Raw genomic sequence first — 19657 nt, forward strand, 5'->3', positions numbered from 1 at the left:
CACAGCGAAGACAAAAGGAGAACATTTAAGAGCACCTGTGACATGCAGTGGACTGCACGAGGTGCTGGGGGTGCAGAGCAAGGTGTCAACCCCCGAAGAGTGCTCAGACCCTTGGGGCGACAAGCCTGTAACCAAACCCAGGGTGTGGTGCTCGACAGAAGAGGTGAGTATCGAATGAGGGGACCCCCGGTTCAGCCAGGTGAGGCTTCGACTGGGACGTGGGTCAGCATTTGCTGGGCTAAGCAGGGATAAGGCAGAAACTTCCAGGTTGAGGACATGGAGTTGTGAAAGGGCTTCCAGTCTGCGTGGCAGGACTGGTCAGAGGGCCAGGCGTAGAGGGAAGGAGCTGGGAAGCTCAGGTAAGGTCAGGTGGCGAAGGACATTTGGTGCCAGGCTCAGGGTTTTGCATCTGCTCTGAAGCAGAATCACTGCGGGTTCCACAGCAGGGCAGGTCTGTGTAAGGAAAGGTCACTGCTGACAGCAGCTTAGGGGAGGGGAAGGCATAGGGGGTGGTTGGGGGGGGGTGGCGGATCAGGAGAAAATTGCAACAGCTCAGAGAAGATTGTGGGAGCCTGGGCTGCGTCAGGAGGGGAGCAGGTGGAAAGCATGGAAATACTCAAGAAGTAGGATCCAAAGTTCGATGATGGGTAGACAGACCTGGTGTGTATGTGTGGGTGGTGGTGGCAGGGGAGTGGGGGATGGACTGCCCTGCAGCTTTGACTCAGGAACTCTGGGTGAAGGAGCCAGCTTGGGGAGAAGGCAATGTGTTCTGTTCTGAATTGATTGAGTTTGATGGACTCACTGGGACGTCCAGGTTGAAAGGCACGGAGGAAGATAAAAGTGCAGGCCTGAAACTCAGGGCCGAGGCAGGGGCACTTTACATCATTCAAATGGCATATGAAAGAAGGTTTAATGCTGTGCAAACACGTGGTGATAAACGCAGTACAAATAGTGACCCGTGGTTCCTGGTGATGTGGCGCCTGCCTTGAAGATCAAGGTCTACAGGATCAGGAGTGTGGGGTGCTGGGCTGAGGTTTTTGGGGTGAGACGGGCAGAGTCTGGTGGAGGTGGCCATGGAGAAGGGCAAGCCATTACTCGGTCGCTTGGGGTGGAAGTAAAGGCGGAGGAAAGAGGAGCAGAAGAGAAACAGGGCATTGCTTATGGCGGCTCCCCAGTAAACATTGCCTGCTTCCCATCGGGCTCACTTAGGCCCACCCAAGTACGCCCATGTGTTTAGGCACTTGTGCGCACACACACTCTCACACATGCACACACACATGCACACACAGACACACATGTCCTCACACATGCACACACACAGACAGACATGTACACACACATGCACACACATGTACACACACACATGCACAGCAAGGGCAGCTTTGAGAAGACCCAGGGATGAGTGACAGTTATCTCTGTCTACCCAACCCCAGTAAGTTTTCTGAAAGAAGAGGACACCCTTCCCTCCTTTCCCCTCCCCTGCCTCACAGTTCAGCCATTTTCTCTCAAACTCCGGCATCTGGCCTCCTAGTTGCCTGGGGAGCAAGTGTCCCTCAAGATTAAAACAAAAAACAAAAACCCTCTAACCTTTTTCGAAGGATAGGCCTGTGTGGTCTCCAAATTGGAGGCGGACCCCATCACTTCCATTAGAGCATCTTTTAGCCCCGAGGGTGTTTCAATCCAAATAGCTCCCAGGTTCCCTGTAGCCAGGCTGAGGCTTGGCTGCAGAGATTTCGGCTTCATAGAAGACGTTAGGAGGTCTGGAGGTCCAGTTTCTCCTTTTTTGCACATCAAGGAGAGAATCAGACCTTTTAGGAAGGGGGCTGGTTTTGTCCAAGAGTGAGATTTTCTAAGATTTTTCTTTCTTCTTTTACTCTCCCATTAACCTGGCGGGGATCCCCACCCCAACTTGTTCCCACTTTAGCCTCCTCTTCTGTACTGTTTTGTTTTTTAAGTCCTCCGTGCCCAGCTTCCATTATGGAAAGTGCAAACAGCATGTCCAGGGCGCCTTAAAAAGGCAGCTAACAGCTCTCTGGCTGCGGTCCTCTTCGCTTGTTTCCCTGGCAACCAGAGGCAGGGAAAACAGAACCTGTCAGATGGAAAATGTCAGTTATAGTAGATCTGGGAGCGCAGGAAAGAAGCGGTGAGATGGAGCGAAGGAGGAAGTGGGAGGGCCGGCAGGGGCTCACCCTCCTGCCCACCTGGGCTGGTGCCCTCCTCCCAGTAAGCCAGGGGATCAGGGAGGCTGGCTTCTTGAACGAGAGGGGCTGCTGCCAGAGCAGGGGGCTTCAGAGATGGGGGAGGGGAGGGAACTGCCACCTAGGATTAGCGGGATGGTCTTTGGCAGCCGTCCCGCCCAGCTGATTATCACATTGTTTTAAAGGTCATTGGGCTTCTTGGGGGCCCCAGCAATGCGTTCTAGAAGCCCCTTCAGTCGAACTTAAAGCTCTGGGTCTGGGTAGCAGAAGGGGGAGGGTTGGGGAAGAAAAAGATATCAAACCCCAGCATCCAAAGACCCTGGAACCGTATCGATCCCGACCCCTGCTTGGCATCAATTGATCAATGCCCCTGCTGAAAAGAGGAATTGCCCTTTCAAATGGTTGGGAAAGAGTTTGGGAGGGAGGGTTGATATTAATCAAAGCAGGCCCCTCAGAAGGACGGCAGAGCAGCATGGAGAAGAGGAAACAAAAGAAGGAGGTTTGCTGAACAGCCTCGAATATTACTGCGGGGAGAACTGATCAGTTAACGGGACTGATGCAATCGGGTGTGGGGTGTGGGGTGGGTGCTCCTGAGAGTAGGGAGGGCGTGTGAGAGTGTGTGTGAGTGTGGTGTGTGTGTGTGTGTGAGTGGTGTGTGTGAGTGTGGGGTGTGTGTGTGTGAGTGTGTGTGTGAGTGTGGTGTGTGTGTGGTGTGTGTGTGAGTGTGGTGTGGTGTGAGTGGGTGTGGTGTGTGTGCGTGTGGTGTGTGTGTGGTGTGAGTGTGTGTGTGAGTGTGGGGTGTGGTGAGTGTGTGTGTGAATGTGCGTGTGTGAGTGTGCGTGTGTGAGTGTGGTGTGTGTGGTGGGTGTGTGGTGTGAGTGTGGGTGTGGTGTCAGTGTGGTGTGTGTGTGTGAGTGTGCGTGTGTGGTGTGTGTGTGTGTGTGGGAGTGTGTGTGTGTGGTGAGTGTGGTGTGTGTGAGTGGTGTGTGTGTGAGTGTGTGTGTGAGTGTGTGTGTGAGTGGGTGTGTGTGTGTGTGTGTGAGTGTGGTGTGTGTGTGTGCGTGTGAGTGTGTGTGTGAGTGTGGGGTGGTGTGTGTGTGTGTGTGTGTGAGTGTGGTGTGTGTGTGTGTGCGTGTGTGTGTGAGTGTGGGGTGTGTGTGTGGTGTGTGTGTGTGGTGAGTGTGTGTGGTGTGTGCATGCAGCATTGGACACATGCGCTCTGCAATCTCCTACTGTTGTCCTCAGACATTCCAGGAGCTTCCCTAATCTCCTGCTTTTTGGGAGAAACTCCGGTCCCCTGGCGCAGTGGACCTGAGAGAGTGAAGGGAAGACAGGCTGCTGTCCACAGTCAGCTGAGCCCCTGCTGTGCATTCAGGGTGTCAGATAGTGTTTGCTCAAAATAAAAAAACAACAGCGCCAGTGTGTGCGTGTGTATGCGCACGTGTGTGAACGCGAGTGTGTGTATTTATGTGCATGCGCGCACGTATGTATATGTGTGTGCGTGTGTGCACACGTTTGTATGTGTGCGTGCATGTGCACACGTGTGTATATGTGTGTGCACACGTTTGTGTATATGTGTGTGTGTGCACACATTTGTGTGTATGTGTGCATGCATGTGCACATGTGTGTACATGTGCGTGCATGTGTGTGCATGCGTGCATGTGTGCACACCGGCTTGCATACGGCAAGCTCCAGAGGAGGAGGAGGAGCCAGAACCAGATCTGGGTTCTGTTCATCCTCAGAGGCATGAATTTAAGCCCCTGAGCATGGGATTCGAGAAGGAGGCAAAGGAGGTAAAGGATGATTACCAAATACAGTGCTGGATTTCCTTGACGGACACGTGGCAGGACACCTTCTGCTGAACACCAGACGTACCGGGACAGTTGAGTGTGGTTCTGCTTCAGGGATTTTTCTAACCCCAGACTGGTTGAATGATTGGCATTAGGGTGTCTGAAAATGTACTCTCCAGTTTCCTGGTTAGGGGGTGGTGTGTGTTGAGGGGCAGGGTCTGGCCCATAAAGCTGCCTTAGTTTACATGGGTGGGGCTGGGGATGGGTGGAGGGTCCCTGAAATGACATTTTCCTTCTGGCAAAAGGAGTGTAGAGGTTCCTCGGGCCCTGGCTGGGTACAGGTTTGAGGGCATCTCTTATCTTTTGGTTTCCAGGGCAACCTCAAAAACATATGGCCACCTTAATAGCCACTCCCACTTAAGCGTCCTTCCAAAGGAAACAAACAAAACCTCCAAATATAAGACAAAAAACCCACAGCAATTCAACAGCAAACCAGATACGATGGACCCCCCACCCCCTGCCGACATCCAGAATTTATTGTTTGCCATGAAGGTTAAAGCTTCAGGGAAACCTGGGTCAGAACCCCTCCCTCACCTCCCGTTTTAAGGCCGGGTCCTCTCTCTCCGTCGTCTTCTCTCCTCCCAGTGTTTTCTGGGCAGGAATCATCTCTTTAAATCATCTTTGTAACTGGGCCCTGGGGACTCACCAAGGACCTCACAGTTGTTGGCGTCATCTGGTCAGGAGCTCTGTGCAGCTGAGAGTGGAGTGTGACTCGGTGGCCCTGCCACCGAAGGTGAGTGTCCAGCCCACGTGGTCCTTGAATGTCTCGGAGACAGTGCTGGGCTGGTGACAGTGGTAAGTCACCGCTCCACGCGCCTCGCTGAAAAACCATATGGACCTTCCTGTCAGGCTGGGACACGCTTAAATTATGACATTTTTCATTTTGATTGACAATTACCTTCCCCTGGAAGTTTGCGAACAGCCCGGCTACAATTACATCTCATACCATAAAGCGAGGGGAATAGAAGGGGAGTCATTATTTTCTGAATATGGTCTCTGGCAGTTGGCTGAGGAGGTAATCTTTATTCCCACCGCTCCTGCGTTTTATTATTTTATTAAGAGTTAACTCTCGATTATCCACATGTGAGCCCAAGAGACACTCGTATTCCCACAGCTGTTAGGCCTTATTATTTTATTGTTATTAGTTTAGGTTTTCCCCAGGCTGTATGTGGGACATGAAAAAGAGTCCCGATTGCTCACATGTTTCTTAACTGCCCCTTTTGAATTATTTGCAGTAAATGTTTATAATCTCAATACTGCTCCTCCCTTCTCCTGGGGTAGAGGATGGGTGTCTATTTTTTTATGACAAAATATGCATTACATAAATTGTATCATTTTAGCCATTTGAAAGTGATACTTCAGTAGCATTTAGTACATTCACAGGGCTGCGCAACTGCCATTCCTAATTCCAAAACATTTTCATCACCCCAAAGGGAAACCTGTGCCCATTAGGCAATTATAGCTCATTTCTTTTTCCCACCGCCCCTGCCACGCCGCCCCACCTCCGCAGCCCCAGGCAGCCACTAATCTTCTTTCTGTCTGTGGATTTGCCTATTCTGGACGTTTCCTATGAATGGAATCGGCAGTAGGATGCCTTTTGTGTCTGGTTTCTTTCACTGAGCATCACGTTTTCAGAATTTGCCCACGCTCCCATGTTACAGCCTGTATCAGTATTTCATTCCTTTCTTGTTTTTTTTTTTTTTTGAGATGGAGTCTCACTGTGTCGCCCAGGCTGGAGTCTAAACCTCTGGAGTAGCTCGGATCACAGGTATACGCCACCACGCCTAGCTAACTTTTATAGTTTTAACAGAGACGGGGTTTCACCATGTTGGCCAGGCTGGTCTCGACCTCCTGACCTCAAGTGATCCACCCGCCTGGGCCTCCCAAAGTGCTGGGATTACAGGCGTGGCCACTGTGCTGGGCCACTTTATGACTTTTTATGGCTGCAATCGCGTTTGCTCGTATTATCACTACACCACATGTTGTTTGTCCATCTATCAGTTGGTGGCCATTTGGGTTGTTTGGTGCTGCTACACACATCTGTGGACAAGTTTTTGTTTGAACCCCTGTCTTCATTTTGGGAGGTATATTTCTTTTTTGTTTGTTTGTTATTTTATTTATTTTTTTGGTATGGAGTCTCACTCTGTCCCCCAGGCTGGAGTGCAGTGGCTTGATCTTGGCTCACTGCAACCTGCGCCCCCCCCAGGTTCAAGTGATTTTCCTGCCTTAGCCTCCCAAGTAGCTGGGATTATGGGCACCTGCCACCACGCCCGGCTAATTTTTGTATTTTTAGTAGAGACAGGGTTTCACCATCTTGCCCAGGCTGGTCTTGAACTCCTGACCTCGTGATCCACCTGCCTCGGCCTCCCAAAGTGCTGGGATTACAGGCATGAGCCACCGCGCCCAGCCTTTGAGGGGTATAGTTCTAGGAGTGAAATTGCCGGGTCTTATCGCAAGTCTATGTTTAACTTATTGGGGAAGAACCAAACGATTTTCCAGTCTACAGTCTGGTTGGCTACACGACTTTCCATTCCTACCGGCAGCATGTGAACAATCCAAACTCTCCCATCGCCAGCACGTGCCAGCTCTTTGCTCAGTCAACGCTTCAGATCTTTGCAGGGAGATCACAGGATTTTCAACATCAGCCTCTGGCCCCTTCAGAAGAAGGCGCTTTGCCCAAGGCGCTAGTTGGAGCCTTCCCCTGTGTGGCTTTCCACGGGGTCAGGTGATGAAGTGAGAACATGTTCACAGCAGGGGTGTTGCTAATCCCTCTAACCTGGGACCTGGGGTCCTGTGCGGAACCCACGGACGTTGGCTCAACTGGGAGAGTTGCCAGGCAGGAGGCCTTTTGACAGTCATAAGGGTTTGGGCTTTGGCGTTGTAGTCCCCTGTTGGCCATTATGAGCTGCATGGTCTTGGTCAAGTCGCCACTGACCTTTCCTCTCCTCTCTATGAAATGGTGTAGCTGACCCTCTAGTACCCCCACCCCCACGCCTCATGTCCCACTGATCTTCACCTCTGTTATTTAGAACACCTGGGACTCACTCCCTGAGGCAGGATCCCACTAGGTGGAGGTGCAGGAGACGGTACTGATGAGTTAGTACCTGGGAGCAACTCTCAGCCAAGGCGTGTGCAGGCTATGGGGGCACCACCACAGCTTGTGCTGTCTGCTAGAGCTCCAGCAGGGTGGAGTGCCTGGTGCGTGGTGATAATTGTATGAATAAGGCATTTTTATTGGTTGCCTTCCTGTCCTCATCGCCTGTCCCCACTCCTGGATTCCTCTCCCAATTCAATGACTTGCATTCCTTGTCTCTAAGTCTGCCTTCTGAGGAGCCCAGCTATGGGATGCACAGATGGGAAAATCCACCCAAATGGACTCTATGGCTGGGAAGTAAGTGAATCCTTGATGGATAGCCACGGTCCTTGTCACTGTCAGAGTGGATTGTGGCAAAGTTTGTGGTTATCAGTCTGAGGGGCCCATCTCCCCACAAGAAGAAGTGAGCTAGAAGCAAACAGAGAGGCAGCTTCATTTTAGGACAATTTCCTTATTCTATCAACAGCTCGGCATCAGAGAGAAGCCTGGGGCTTTTATCTGTTGAGTGTGGGACGCAGCTTGGACTGTGGTTTGCTTTCCTCTCTGAAATGCACTTTTCCAAGGCCAAGTCGCAGATAAGCAGGCTTCCCCTTGGAATACCCCTGTTGAGGCGGGGTAGGGAGGGCCACGGTGCGATGATGCTGGTCTGGAAGCACACATTGGCTATAGATAGTTCACACAGTGCATGCTCAGTGGAAAAGCAAGAGGTGGTGTGCTTGTTGAGTCACCGCCCTCTCCCACCACAGGGTCAACCACAAGGGGAGGAAGGCGAGGCAGGGGAAGGAATGGAACCTGATGCTGTCGGTGAACCAGAACCTGGACAGAGCGTGGGGGGCTCAGTGGAGTCCACAGATGCCCCCTCCCAGAATAAGGAAGCTACTGGCCGGAGCTGAGTGCAGGGAGGGAGGCATCTTATCAGCTCCCAGACCACACTCACCGTCCTTCCCTCTGGAGGCACCACCCATTTTCTGTATGCCAATAGCAGCATCTTTGAGACCAGAATTAAAATGCCTGTGGCCTTTAAAGGTGGGATATTTTATTTTTTTATTTGATTTTTTTTTTTTGAGATGGAGTCTCGTTCTGTCACCTGGGCTGGGGTGCTGTGTCATGATCTTGGCTCACTGCAAGCTCCGCCTCCGGGCTCAAGTGATTCTCCTGCCTCAGCCTTCCAAGTAGCTGGGACTACAGGCGTGGACCACTACACCCAGCTAAGTTTTGTATTTTTAGTAGAGACGGGGTTTCACCATGTTGGTTAGCCTGGTCTCAAACTCCTGACCTCAAGTGATCCGCCTGCCTCGGCCTCCTAAGGTGGGAGCCACTGCTCCAGGCCCAAAGATGGGATATTTTAAACTTGGGCTAGTTTACCATTGACTCAAGAACGAAGGTAGGTAATCAAAGCAGAGCAGTAAATGGTTCTCTCTCTACCAAATTTTAATTTTTAGCACCGGCTTTCAAGAGTGAGGAGGGCTCAAAAGGACAGGGGGAGGAGGCGGAAAAAGAATGGAGGGGCAAGGTGAAGGAATTGATCAACGGCATCAAATTACCTGCTGTCCCTGAGCTCCCCCTCTTTGGATCCAGCTGGCAGGAGCTCAAGACTGTTCACCAGTTATCCCAGGGCAAAATGAAAGAGGACTGAGTTTCTGCTACAACCTACTCTGTCCCCCCACCTACTAAATCCATATGTGTTGAAGAGCCTCGGCCCCTTGCCTCCCAGACCTCCATCTTCTCATGGTAGCCGCGTTTGCCTCATCCCCAGTGAGACGGACACCCTGGGTCCCATCGGGACCCTCCCTCTGGTTCTCCAGCTGGGCCCTGCCCCGGCCCTGGTCCCTGCTCAGACTGGGTCAGGACCCATTGCTTGGCCTGGCCCATTTGCTGGTCATGTCCACTCATCACTTGCCGGCCTCTTGTTCTCTGTGGATGAGTTTCCCCATCCCCAGCTGTCCCCAGCTGCCCCCAGCAGCATGGGTGTGGAGTGTTTGCCGGGGCTGGGGCTAGCAATGGAAACCTCCCCTCTCCTCCCAGAATCCAAGGAGGAGGACCAAGATGCAGGCTGGGTCAGAAAGCGGGCAATGGATGACTCAGGCCTTGGCAGTCAGGGCAAGTGGGTGGAAAAATGCCTAGTTTTGCCCATCCTGAGTGCTTCTGGTTCTTTCCAGTTTCTGTGTGCCAAGTTGCACTGCCAGGGCACTTCAGAACCAAAGAATGAAGGGTTTAGGCTCACTGGGCTCCTGCCCCTCGACCCTCCAGGGTATCCAGAGTTGCAGTGGTCCTGGGTGTATGCAGCTGCCTCGACCCTCCAGGGTGTCCAGAGCTGCAGCGGTCCTGGGTGTAGGCAGCTGCCTCTCCTGGGTCAGGGCGGCTTCCACCAGTCTCCCTTGCTGCCTAGGAATATGATGTTCAGGGCCACAGGGTTGAATTCTCCCTGAGTTCTTTATGTAAATACCCGCTTCAGGGCCGACACCTAGTCCATCATAGCGATCCATCAAATGAACCAGCCGAGCCCATAAATTATTGCAAAAACCATTCCAAACAATAAAGGCAATTTTACTTACTGAACCATTAAATGTACGTACTTAAATTAGACCCAACAAGACGTCGTGTGTGGATGTCTCAGGGCCAGGCAAACAATGAGTTTCGAGGAAGGGCTATCTTGTGTTTTCTCCACCTCTCACATGAAATTAATGAGGTGATTCAATTTAATCATCATTACAATCATATCTTTATTCAGTTACTTAGCTGGGTTTGACCTGCTGCCTCGGGCAGCCTGGATGTCACCTCTCTGCCCTGGGCTGTCCTGACAGCCAGTGAGAGGTCAGCAGGAGGCCGGTGCGCAGATGCCAGGCTGCTCCGGCCCAGGGAGGCAGGCTTGGTGGATGTCGCTTCTGCCTCTGGGATCTACTGAGGCCAGTCTGCGGTTTTCTCTGACCTGGAGATCAGAGCCCATATCTGGGAGACACACAATGGCAGCTCTTCCTTGCCCACCACGTTGATTCTAACGCCGGGTCTGGCCAGTTACATCTTTTAAATATTTCTTGGATCTTTGTCTCTTTTCTCTTCCTAATACCAATGTCCTAGTTCAGGTTCCAAACTTTGTGCCTTTGGTGTTAATCCTCCTTCATGCCCTGATGCCAGAGCCATTTCTGGAAAATCTAAATCAAAGCCGCTCACCCAGCTCAGAGCCCTTTGGTGGCACCTGTTGCCTGTTGGAGGGAGATGGAATCCAGAGTATGCCATTCAAGGCTCCTTCTGACCTTCCCCAGACCCCAGTGACTCTCCCTGCCTTGTCTCCTGCCACTCCCTGCCTTAACCTGTGTAGTCCGCCGTCACCTGCACTACAGGCTGCTCGCAGTTGACCCTCCCACATTCATCAGCACTCACTTCTACCATATCCTGCCTCTGTGCCCCTCCCACTTCTCTTCTGTGTACCTACAATTTGTCCTTTAAAACACCCAAGGCGCCAGTTTCTCCATGGCCGCCGTGTACATTTTCAAATCCTTAGGTTGGGCTAAATGCCCTCGGCAATCCCAGGGCCCCCTTTGGTCCCTCGTGATGGGTTTGGGATGGTCACTTCACAAATGCTGGTCCAGGGGTGACGCCTTTGCTGTGAACCCTCACCACCTAACGTGAGTCAGGCACACAGGGACTCTGCCACACAGTCCTACACCGCCCGGCTGCGATGCTCTTCCTCTTCCTGTGTCTGCAATGGGTCCAGAATGGCTCTGACGGAGAGATGCTCCCGTGGTCGCTGGGGGGTAGGTGAGGGCTGCAGGGGGGACCAGCGCTTCCCACCTCCTTCCTCAGACAGTGGTGGAAATTGGGTTATACTTGCATGTGGCTTGGAGGCCACCCAGAAGGTATCAGGACATCCCTGGGGTCAGCAGTAGCAGCCCCTTGGTGCAGATTTAAGAAGTCGCCCAGGACAGAGCCAAGCATCAAACTGCGGGGGAGGGGAGATCACCGCACCATCTGGGTGACCACTGCTGGTTGTCTGTGCCCACTGCCCACTGCCTGCTCCCTATGCCCGTTCCCGTCCAAAGGGGGACTCGGGACACCTCTTGCTCCCTCTGCCTGTCTCCAAAAGCATCACTAAGTGTTGATCAATAAAGTGTAATGTGTCTTGGCTTTTCCTTGCCCCAGTGTCAGGCCTGGAAAACACAAACAGACCCTGAAAGGTGCCAGTTGCATAGGTGCTTGTGTGAGCACTCCCTCCCCCCAGTGGGGTTAGGAGTACCCTGTCCCCAGGGCATGGAAGGGCCTTCTCTTCTGTCCTCCCAACCACTTCCCCACTTCCAGGGTGGGTCTCTGCATGAGTGTGTGGCCTGAGCTTCTGACAGAGGTAAGATGCAAGCCACATTGGCAATTTTAAACTTTCTAGTGGCCACAAGAAATAAGTCAAAAAGAAAAGGTAAAGTTGAGTTTAATAATACATAGGATCTAACCCAGTATCTCCGAAACATTATCACTTCAACATCTAATCAGTGTGAAAATTATGAATGAGGTAGTTTGTGTTTTTTATATCAAGCTTTTGAAATCCCGTGTGCGTTTTGCACACCCAGTGCCTCTCGACACAGACCAGACTCATTTCTTGTGCTTGGGATCCACAGCCGTCTCTGACTGGGGCTGTGCAGGTATTAACTGGAAAATGCCCTTTTGGAAGTGAAAATCCTGAATTCTATCGCTTCCCTCCAATCAGGCCGGCACCCAGCATCAGCCATTCCTCTACTGAGCAATACCCAGCTCTGCAGCCAGGAGAGGGAGGGAGAGGGGCAGCATAGCCTCCAGCATCTCAGATGCAGTTCGTGGCCACTAAATATGCAGGCTCAGCAGAGGCATCAAAAATGAGTTATTTATCAGCTTCAAGGACACAAAGACACCTTAAAATAAGGAGACCGTGGTCACTCCTGTGAGGGTGCTGAGAAGCCAGGCTCTTTTTCCAGGAGTCCCCTGGGGGCACCCAGCCCAGGAAGCCGTTGGCCGTGCAGATCCTAATGAAGTCAAGGTTCACACACAGCCCTTGGCCGGCTGGGAATCTAACGTGGGGCTCTAGGATTTTCCAGGCGGCCCCTGCAGTCACTCACATGCAGCATGATTAATGGCTGGATACCCCAGCGTGAAAACCATTTAAAAAATGGCATTTTTGTCACGGACAGTGTTCCACATATCGTAAAGGTCATACGTGCTAAGAACATTATCCGTATTTCTTGGGCAAACACGCTTAACCTTGTAGAGCACATTCCCCGGCAGATCAGCGATCCATCTCCGCACTTCAGAGGGCCCGATGGCTCAGGTTCTTTGCCAAAAGGGATGAAAGACGGCAGCAATGGCACCATGCAGGGGTTTCAGACAATGCCCTGAATTGGCTGCCGGCCTCTCACGGCGTCGAGGGGCAGAGGGCATGAGGCCCCACAGCCTGTGAAAGGCAGCCGGGATAAGAGACTGCTTCTGAACATCCGCGTGGCTCTCGGTGGCTCTCGCCAGCTTTGATTTCCTCTGGAGGGCTTTGGGGCGGGGCTCCCCCATCAGGCTGGGGTCGGGAGGGAGGAAGAGCGCTCGTCTCAAGCCCCGGCGGCCCAGGCTGGTGCTTGGCCTCTGATACATGTAGGCTGCCAGGGAATTCTGAAGCGGCTTCTGTGTGCCTGATAAAGACAGGTCAAATGAAAAGCGTGGATGTGAGGATAACCAAGGGGAGATGACTGCAGCTGGTCTACCTGGCCCGCGTGGAAGCCTGTACTTTGGAATGCCTTGCTTTGGAGGCTGGGGCAAATGTCTCCAAAATAAGGTCACCCCAGGTCTTGGCAACTCACAGCACGAATGAGCGGCCACGGACCTGGGAAGATGACCTCACACTCACGGAGACCTGGGTAAGGAGCTCCAGGCTTCTACCTGGCAGGCCATGTACTGTGGGCCGTGAGACTGGGGGGGGGTGGCTTTGTTCATGACTTCTCGGTGTCATCCTCCCCACTCCCCACCCCAGGGCCACTTATCCCCCCGACATCGTGGCTGCCCACGCGTGGTGTCAGGACTTCTTCCACAGCCTCCTCACCGGTCCCCTGTCTCCTGGCTTGCGGCCTCCTGTCTCTTCTCCACCTTATCACCAGTGTCCGAAACCCAAATCCAATGACAGGTCCTTCTGTGCTTTCTTTCTTTCTTTTTTTTTTTTGAGACAGTCTTGCACTGTCACCCAGGCTGGAGTGCAGTGGCGTGATCTTGGCTCACTGCAACTTCTGCCTCCCAGGTTCAAGCAATTCTCCTGTCTCAGCCTCCCGAGTAGCTGGGATTACAGTTGCCTCCCACCACACCCAGCTAATTTTTTGTATTTTTAGTAGAGATGGGTTTTTACCATGTTGGCCAGACTGGTCTCAAACTCCTGGCCTCAGGTGATCCACCCGACTTGGCATCCCAAAGTGCTAGGATTACAGGCGTGAGCCACTGCACCCAGCGTGTGCTTTCAATCCTAGCGAAAAACCATATCCCCTTCACCCAGGATGAAGTCCACACATTGAATGTAGCTTTCAGGCCATGGCATGCTGGTGAGTGTTAGACAGCCAGCTTCCTGAAAGACAAATGTGTACACGTGAGTATGCATTTTATTGATATACAGGGTGAGTGGCACCAATTTACAAGTAATAATAAGATATATAATATTCTTTAATGTAAATTATATATAGCCAGTTACACAGAATGCTTTCAAGATATCTAATGTTCTTTAATGTGAATTACATATAGCCAGTTACACAGAATGCTTTCACTGGTTTTTGCTGAACTCTTGTGGTTGTAGCCAACCTGTGGCTGCAATTCAAGTGTAATTTGACTATCCTTTTTGTGGTATTCACCATGTAAGGGCAGTGAGCCTGTTTTAGTTGAATCTGTATTATTAACATTTTCTCCATCACCTTCATAAGTCCAGACAATCAACAAAACTATACAAATCAAGCCCTGATTTGTATAGTTTACCAATGTCTGTGTTGTAGATACTCCTACTCCAGCCAATTTCTTTCTTTCTTTTCCTTCCTTCCTTCCTTCCTTCCTTCCTTCCTTCCTTCCTTCCTTCCTTCCTTCCTTCCTTCCTTCCTTCTTCTTTCCTTCCTTCCTTCCTTTCTCTCTTTCTTTCTTTCTCTCTTTCTTTCTCTCTTTTGAGACAGAGTCTCCCTCTGTTACCCAGGCTGGAGTGTAGTGGCACAATCTTGGCTTACTGCAACCTCTGCCTCCTGGGTTCAAGCGATTCTCCTGCCTCAGCCTCCCGAGTAGCTGGGATTACAGGTGCTCACCACCACGCTGGCTACTTTTTTGTATTTTTAGTAGAGATGGGGTTTCGCCATGTTTGCCAGGATGGTCTCGATCTCCTGATCTCGTGATCTGCTCACTTTGGCCTCCCAAAGTGCTGGGATAACAGGCATGAGCCACTGTGTCCAGTCATATTGGAGCCGATTTCAAACCAACGACATGACATCTCTGAATGCATGGTGGGAAAGAGATGTAGCCCTCAATTTATAATAGTTCCACCATGCGAATACAAGAAATATCACTCGCCTCAAGAATACAGCTAATAACCAAATAGAGCAAAATCATTAGGAGGAAAGGAGTTTGGGGTTTTTATTACCATTGTTTCAAGTAAAATTTATTTGATCGTAAGTTGATATAAATTAATGTTTTAAATGGCCCAGTTTAATAGCCAGTTCATCACGTTTCTGGAAATTGATAATGAGATTTCTTGGGCAGGTGGGAGCTGGCTCCAGCACACCATGGCCTCGGCGCCTGTAGGCCGCCTGTGCCCATCCCACACCTTCGCCTGGGCCTGCCCGCTCCTTGCTCTGGCTGGCCTGAGTTTCTTTGAACTCTCCTTGCCTTTGGAGCCTTTGTATATCCTGTTTCCTATGCCCGGAACTCTCCTCCCCTCATCTCCTTTGCCCAGACACCTGTCTCCTCTTCCCTCCCCTTCCCTTCCTTTCTCTTTTCACTGCTGGAGGCTTCCTTCCAGCCTGGAGCCTGCAGCTTAAATGACTCACATTGTTTTACCTCCAGTTGCAGCAAGCACCATGGCCTGGTATTTGTGCTTCTCTACATTTACCCCCTGATTCCTACCACCTTCATGGGGCAGCCAAGGTGCTGGCCAGGTGGAGACAAAGGGATCAGCAGAGTGGGCTGGGAGCCTCCCCACTCTGGCCCCATGAGGCTTGCCCTGAGGTGCCACCCTGCACAGCAAGGACTGGAGAGCAGGTTGGACAAGAAATGGCATTGGAATGGCCCTGGGGCTCCTGCAGCTTTTTCCATGTCAGGAACGTGGCTCAGAGGAGAGGAACCAAGAAGCCAACAGATTAGGAAAAAGGCACTATGACAAAGCCCCCGGAAACTAGGGTTTCCACTTCCTCCTTCTAGATTGGAAAAGCATCACAATGTTTGGAAGGAGCAAATGCAGGGATGGAAACAGAAATGCTTCCTGATGAGAAAGTGCAGAGCACACCTCATTACTGCGGTGAGAGAAAGGAGGTAGGAGACTGACGGCCTCCTTCCTTCATTAGTTCAGCACACCCTGAATTCTGCTGCTGGGCACTGAGAAGAACACCAGCGTGAACCGGCTGTGCTTCCCACCTGAAGGACCATCGGCCCTCTCTTCCCACATCTCCAGGGAAGGGAGACGGGAGAAATCAACCTGGAATGTGAAGGATGCAGGAAAACTGCATTTTCAGTTCCAACTTTTTTGCTCTGGAAGTTAATTATGTGGGCCAGGCGCGGTGGCTCACACCTGTAACCTCAGCACTTTGGGAAGCTGAGGCTGGTAGATCACCTGAGGTCAGGAGTTCGAGACCAGCCTGAGCAATATGGTGACACCCCATCTCTACCAAAAATACAAAAATTAGCCAAGTGCGGTGGCATGCTCCTGTAGTCCTAGCTACTTGGGAGGCTGAGACAGGAGAATTGCTTGAACCTGGCGGGTGGTGGTTGCAGTGAGCCGAGATTAAGCCACTGCACTCTCAAAAAAAAAAAAAAAAAAAAAAAAAAGGAAAAGGAAGTTAATTGTGTGAATTAGCCTCTGTCAACTCCATTTTGCAGATTGAAATGCTGAGTGAAGCCTCACCTCCCTGAAGGCCCAGGTGAGACAAGGTCTGCCTGGGAATCAGGAGGATGTGTCCAGGGAAGGGGCTACCTGAGCAAAAGAGGCAAAAGAGCTCCTGAAAGATTCACCACGGTGTTCACGGGCTCTGCAGAGGGAAGAAGGTGCCCAATTGTCTTGCTTCCACTGGGCACCAGGTAAGATCAGCTTAAGCAGAAGCACAGGGAAGTAGACCAGGAAGGAAGGAAGATTTTTGTTTGTTTGTTGTGGTTATTATTGTTTTCCTAAGACAGGGTCTTACTCTGTTGCCCAGGCTGGAGTGCAGTGGCATGATCACAGCTCACTGCAGCCTTGAACGCCTGGGCTCAAGCAATCCTCCCACTTCAACCCCTTGGGGCTACAGGTGCATGCACCACTGTGCCCAGCTATTCTTTTTAAAAAATTTTTAGTAGAGATGTGGTCATGTTATGTTGCCCAGGTTGGAAGGAAGGTTTTATAGCAAAGCCTCATTGTGGGAGTTTGAGAGAAGCTGCGACCTCTCAGGCTGCCTTTACAAAGGAGAAGAGAATGGTTCCTCCCTTTCAGCCTGGGGCACCTGTTTCCGAGGCAGAGATGGGTGTGGGGGTGATCAGCACATGACATAGTCTCTTATTTGGGGTCCCATGCCTTGTGTCATCTGTGAATGGTCACGACAGGGCTCTGTTTCCACCTGGATAGCTGGGTGTCAACAAGGGTGCAAATCTGAACAGAAGACACAGGTTGGGCACAGAAGGCTGTGACCCACACAAATGAGTCATGTGAGTGGGACCTCTGCTCAGCTGGCCTCGACCGTCCCATCCCATCGACACAGAGCTCCCCCAGCCTCCTCCCCACATTCACGTGGTCATTCTGGACGTCTCCTCCCTTTCCCTCTCCCTTCTGCCTGACATGCAGGAAGTCAGGATTTCTCTCCCAGGGAGTCCAGCATCTGTCATTTTCCATTTGGATCCATGCCCACTCTCTTGGCCTGGGGGGTAGGAGACCGTCCACCCCACCTGGATGGGACAGTGGCATCCTCTCCAGCCGCCGACCCTGACCATGCCTCTTCCATGTAGTCTTCTCTCCTTTCCCAACTCCCTCTTTTTTTTTTTTTTTTTAGACGTAGTCTCACTGTGAGCCTGGAGTGCAGTGGCACGATCTCAGCTCACTGCAACCTCCGCCTCCCGGGTTCAAGCGATTCTCCTGCCTCAGCCTCCAGAGTAGCTGGGACTACAGGCGTGCACCACCGCACCCAGCTAATTTTTGTATTTTTAGTAGAGACGGGGTTTCACCATGTTTGCCAGGCTTGTCTTGAACTGACCTCAAGTGATCCGTCCGCCTCGGCCTCCCAAAGTGCTGGGACTACAGGCGTGAGTCATCACACCAGGACCCCGATTCCCTCTTGCTCAATCCATGGCCCGGCCCCTGAAACCTGCTACAGCCTTTAGCCACCAGCTTCCTCAGCCCCATCTCCTGTGGCTCCTTCCAGCGCGCTTCTGCCATTCTGCCGCCGGCCCCGAGCAGCCACTCCTGTTGCTCGCCTTTGTGTCTTTGTCCCACGGTGCCTACGTAAGCGCTCTTCGGACCTCCGTCCACCCGCTATGACCAACTTCTTTACATCCTCAGACCCAGCTCTGCAGTCACCTGGTTCAGGAAGTCTCTGATGACCCATCCACCCCAGGACGAGACAGGCCCTCTCTCTTCCGTGTGCCCTTTGAGCGGGGCACGGGCTTCACCACCTAGAAGGCATCTAATACCTCATGGATGTGACATTCTTGGCGACGGGTGCTGTCTTGTTCTGATCTCTGCACTGCACCACCTGGCCCAGCACACAGAAGGCAGCATGAAATGCACTTTAAACAAATTCAACCAGGTGCAGGGACCTTGCCTTTCTCACCTTTGCACCTTCTGAACAAAGCAGCAGGTCCAGTCGCTGATGTTTGCTGAATGAATGGACGCTGGATGCACGAAGACCTGGGCGAGGCGTGTATGAACGGGTGTGTGTGTGTGTGTGTGTGGATGCAGGGAAGGGCGTGAGGCAGGCTGCTGCGGTCAGCACAGGGGTGGTGTAGGCAGGGGAGTGCTTGCTTGCTTGCAAACACACACGTCACGCTCGGGGCGAGCATCCCTCCTAATGGCCTTATTTTGGCTTCTCTAAATTGATTCCTGATGTGCTCAAGTGTGGCCCTGGCATCTTTGGGGGTTGGAAATTCCGGATGCTGCAGTAATTGTTCTTGCTAATTACCAGGAAGCATCAAATAAGAGGAGCTTTTTTTTTTCTCTTCCTGGCTGGATTTTGTTATGCTAATTAGACTTGTGTAAGCTGTTGCTCTTGAACCTGGAGAGTTAGAAAAACATTTGCATTAATACCTGGGAAGCTGCTGCAGAAGCTAGTTATTATTTTCGTGATGGTCATTGAAGAGTGCTCCTGTTCAGGGGCTGAGTTCAGGTGTGTGCGTGTGTGTGTGTGAGTGAGCACGCATGTGAGTGTGCCTGGGTATGAGCGTGCATACGTGCGTGTGTGTGGTGTTCTAATGGCCTGTCCTGTGCTATGACACTTGCATGTTTGGTGAGACGGCAGGTCTCATCGCCTCTGCAGCAGAGACCCTCATTCATCTCTCATCCCCTCCTGGGCAGCCAGGAGCTAAGATATGAAGGCAAGAGGGGTAATGAGCTTTTAAATTCTGGTCTTCACTTTTCACGTCAATACCAATGTTAATTAAACACCAACCACCCAGATTTCCAGTTTGGAAGGCAAGGAGGGAAGCCACCTCTCTCTGGAGTTCTCAGGGACTAATGGAGGCTCCCCTGGCCTAGTCTTCCGGCCACCTGGCTCAGTCCCTGCCCTTCCTTCCTCAAAACGGTAGGTGCTTCCCACAGCTTCTTGGCCACCTTCAGCCCACAGCGGTTCCCTGTGTGAAGGGAGATGTGGGTGGAAACACTTCTTGAAAGGCATCGGCAGCAAGGGGAGTGGGCAGGATCCTGGTGCTTTTTACACAGACCCTTGAGGGAACTGTGAAAGGAAAATAAATCTTGGGGCCCCCAAATCACTAAGCTAAATGGAAAGTCAGGCTGGGAACTGCTTGGGGCAAACCTGTTTCCCATTCTTTTCAAAGTCCCCCCTCTGCTCTCTGAGATACATACATATCTGATTGCCTCCTCTGGAGAGGCTCATCAGAAACTCAAAAGAATGCTACCATTTGTCTCCTGTCTACCTATGACCGGAAGCCCGCTCCCTGCTTCGAGTTGCCCCGCCTTTCCGGGACAGAACCAGTGTTCATCTTACATACATTGATTGATGTCTCATGTCTCCCTAAAACGTTTAAAACCAAGCTGTGCCCTGACCACCTTGACCACATGTCGTCAGGACCTCCTGAGGCTGTGTCATGGGTGCACGTCCTCAACCTCAGCAAAATAAACTTCCTAAATGAACTGAGACCAG

The sequence above is a fragment of the Rhinopithecus roxellana genome, chromosome 19, assembly GCF_007565055.1.
Source record: "Rhinopithecus roxellana isolate Shanxi Qingling chromosome 19, ASM756505v1, whole genome shotgun sequence".
NCBI lineage: Eukaryota > Metazoa > Chordata > Mammalia > Primates > Cercopithecidae > Rhinopithecus > Rhinopithecus roxellana.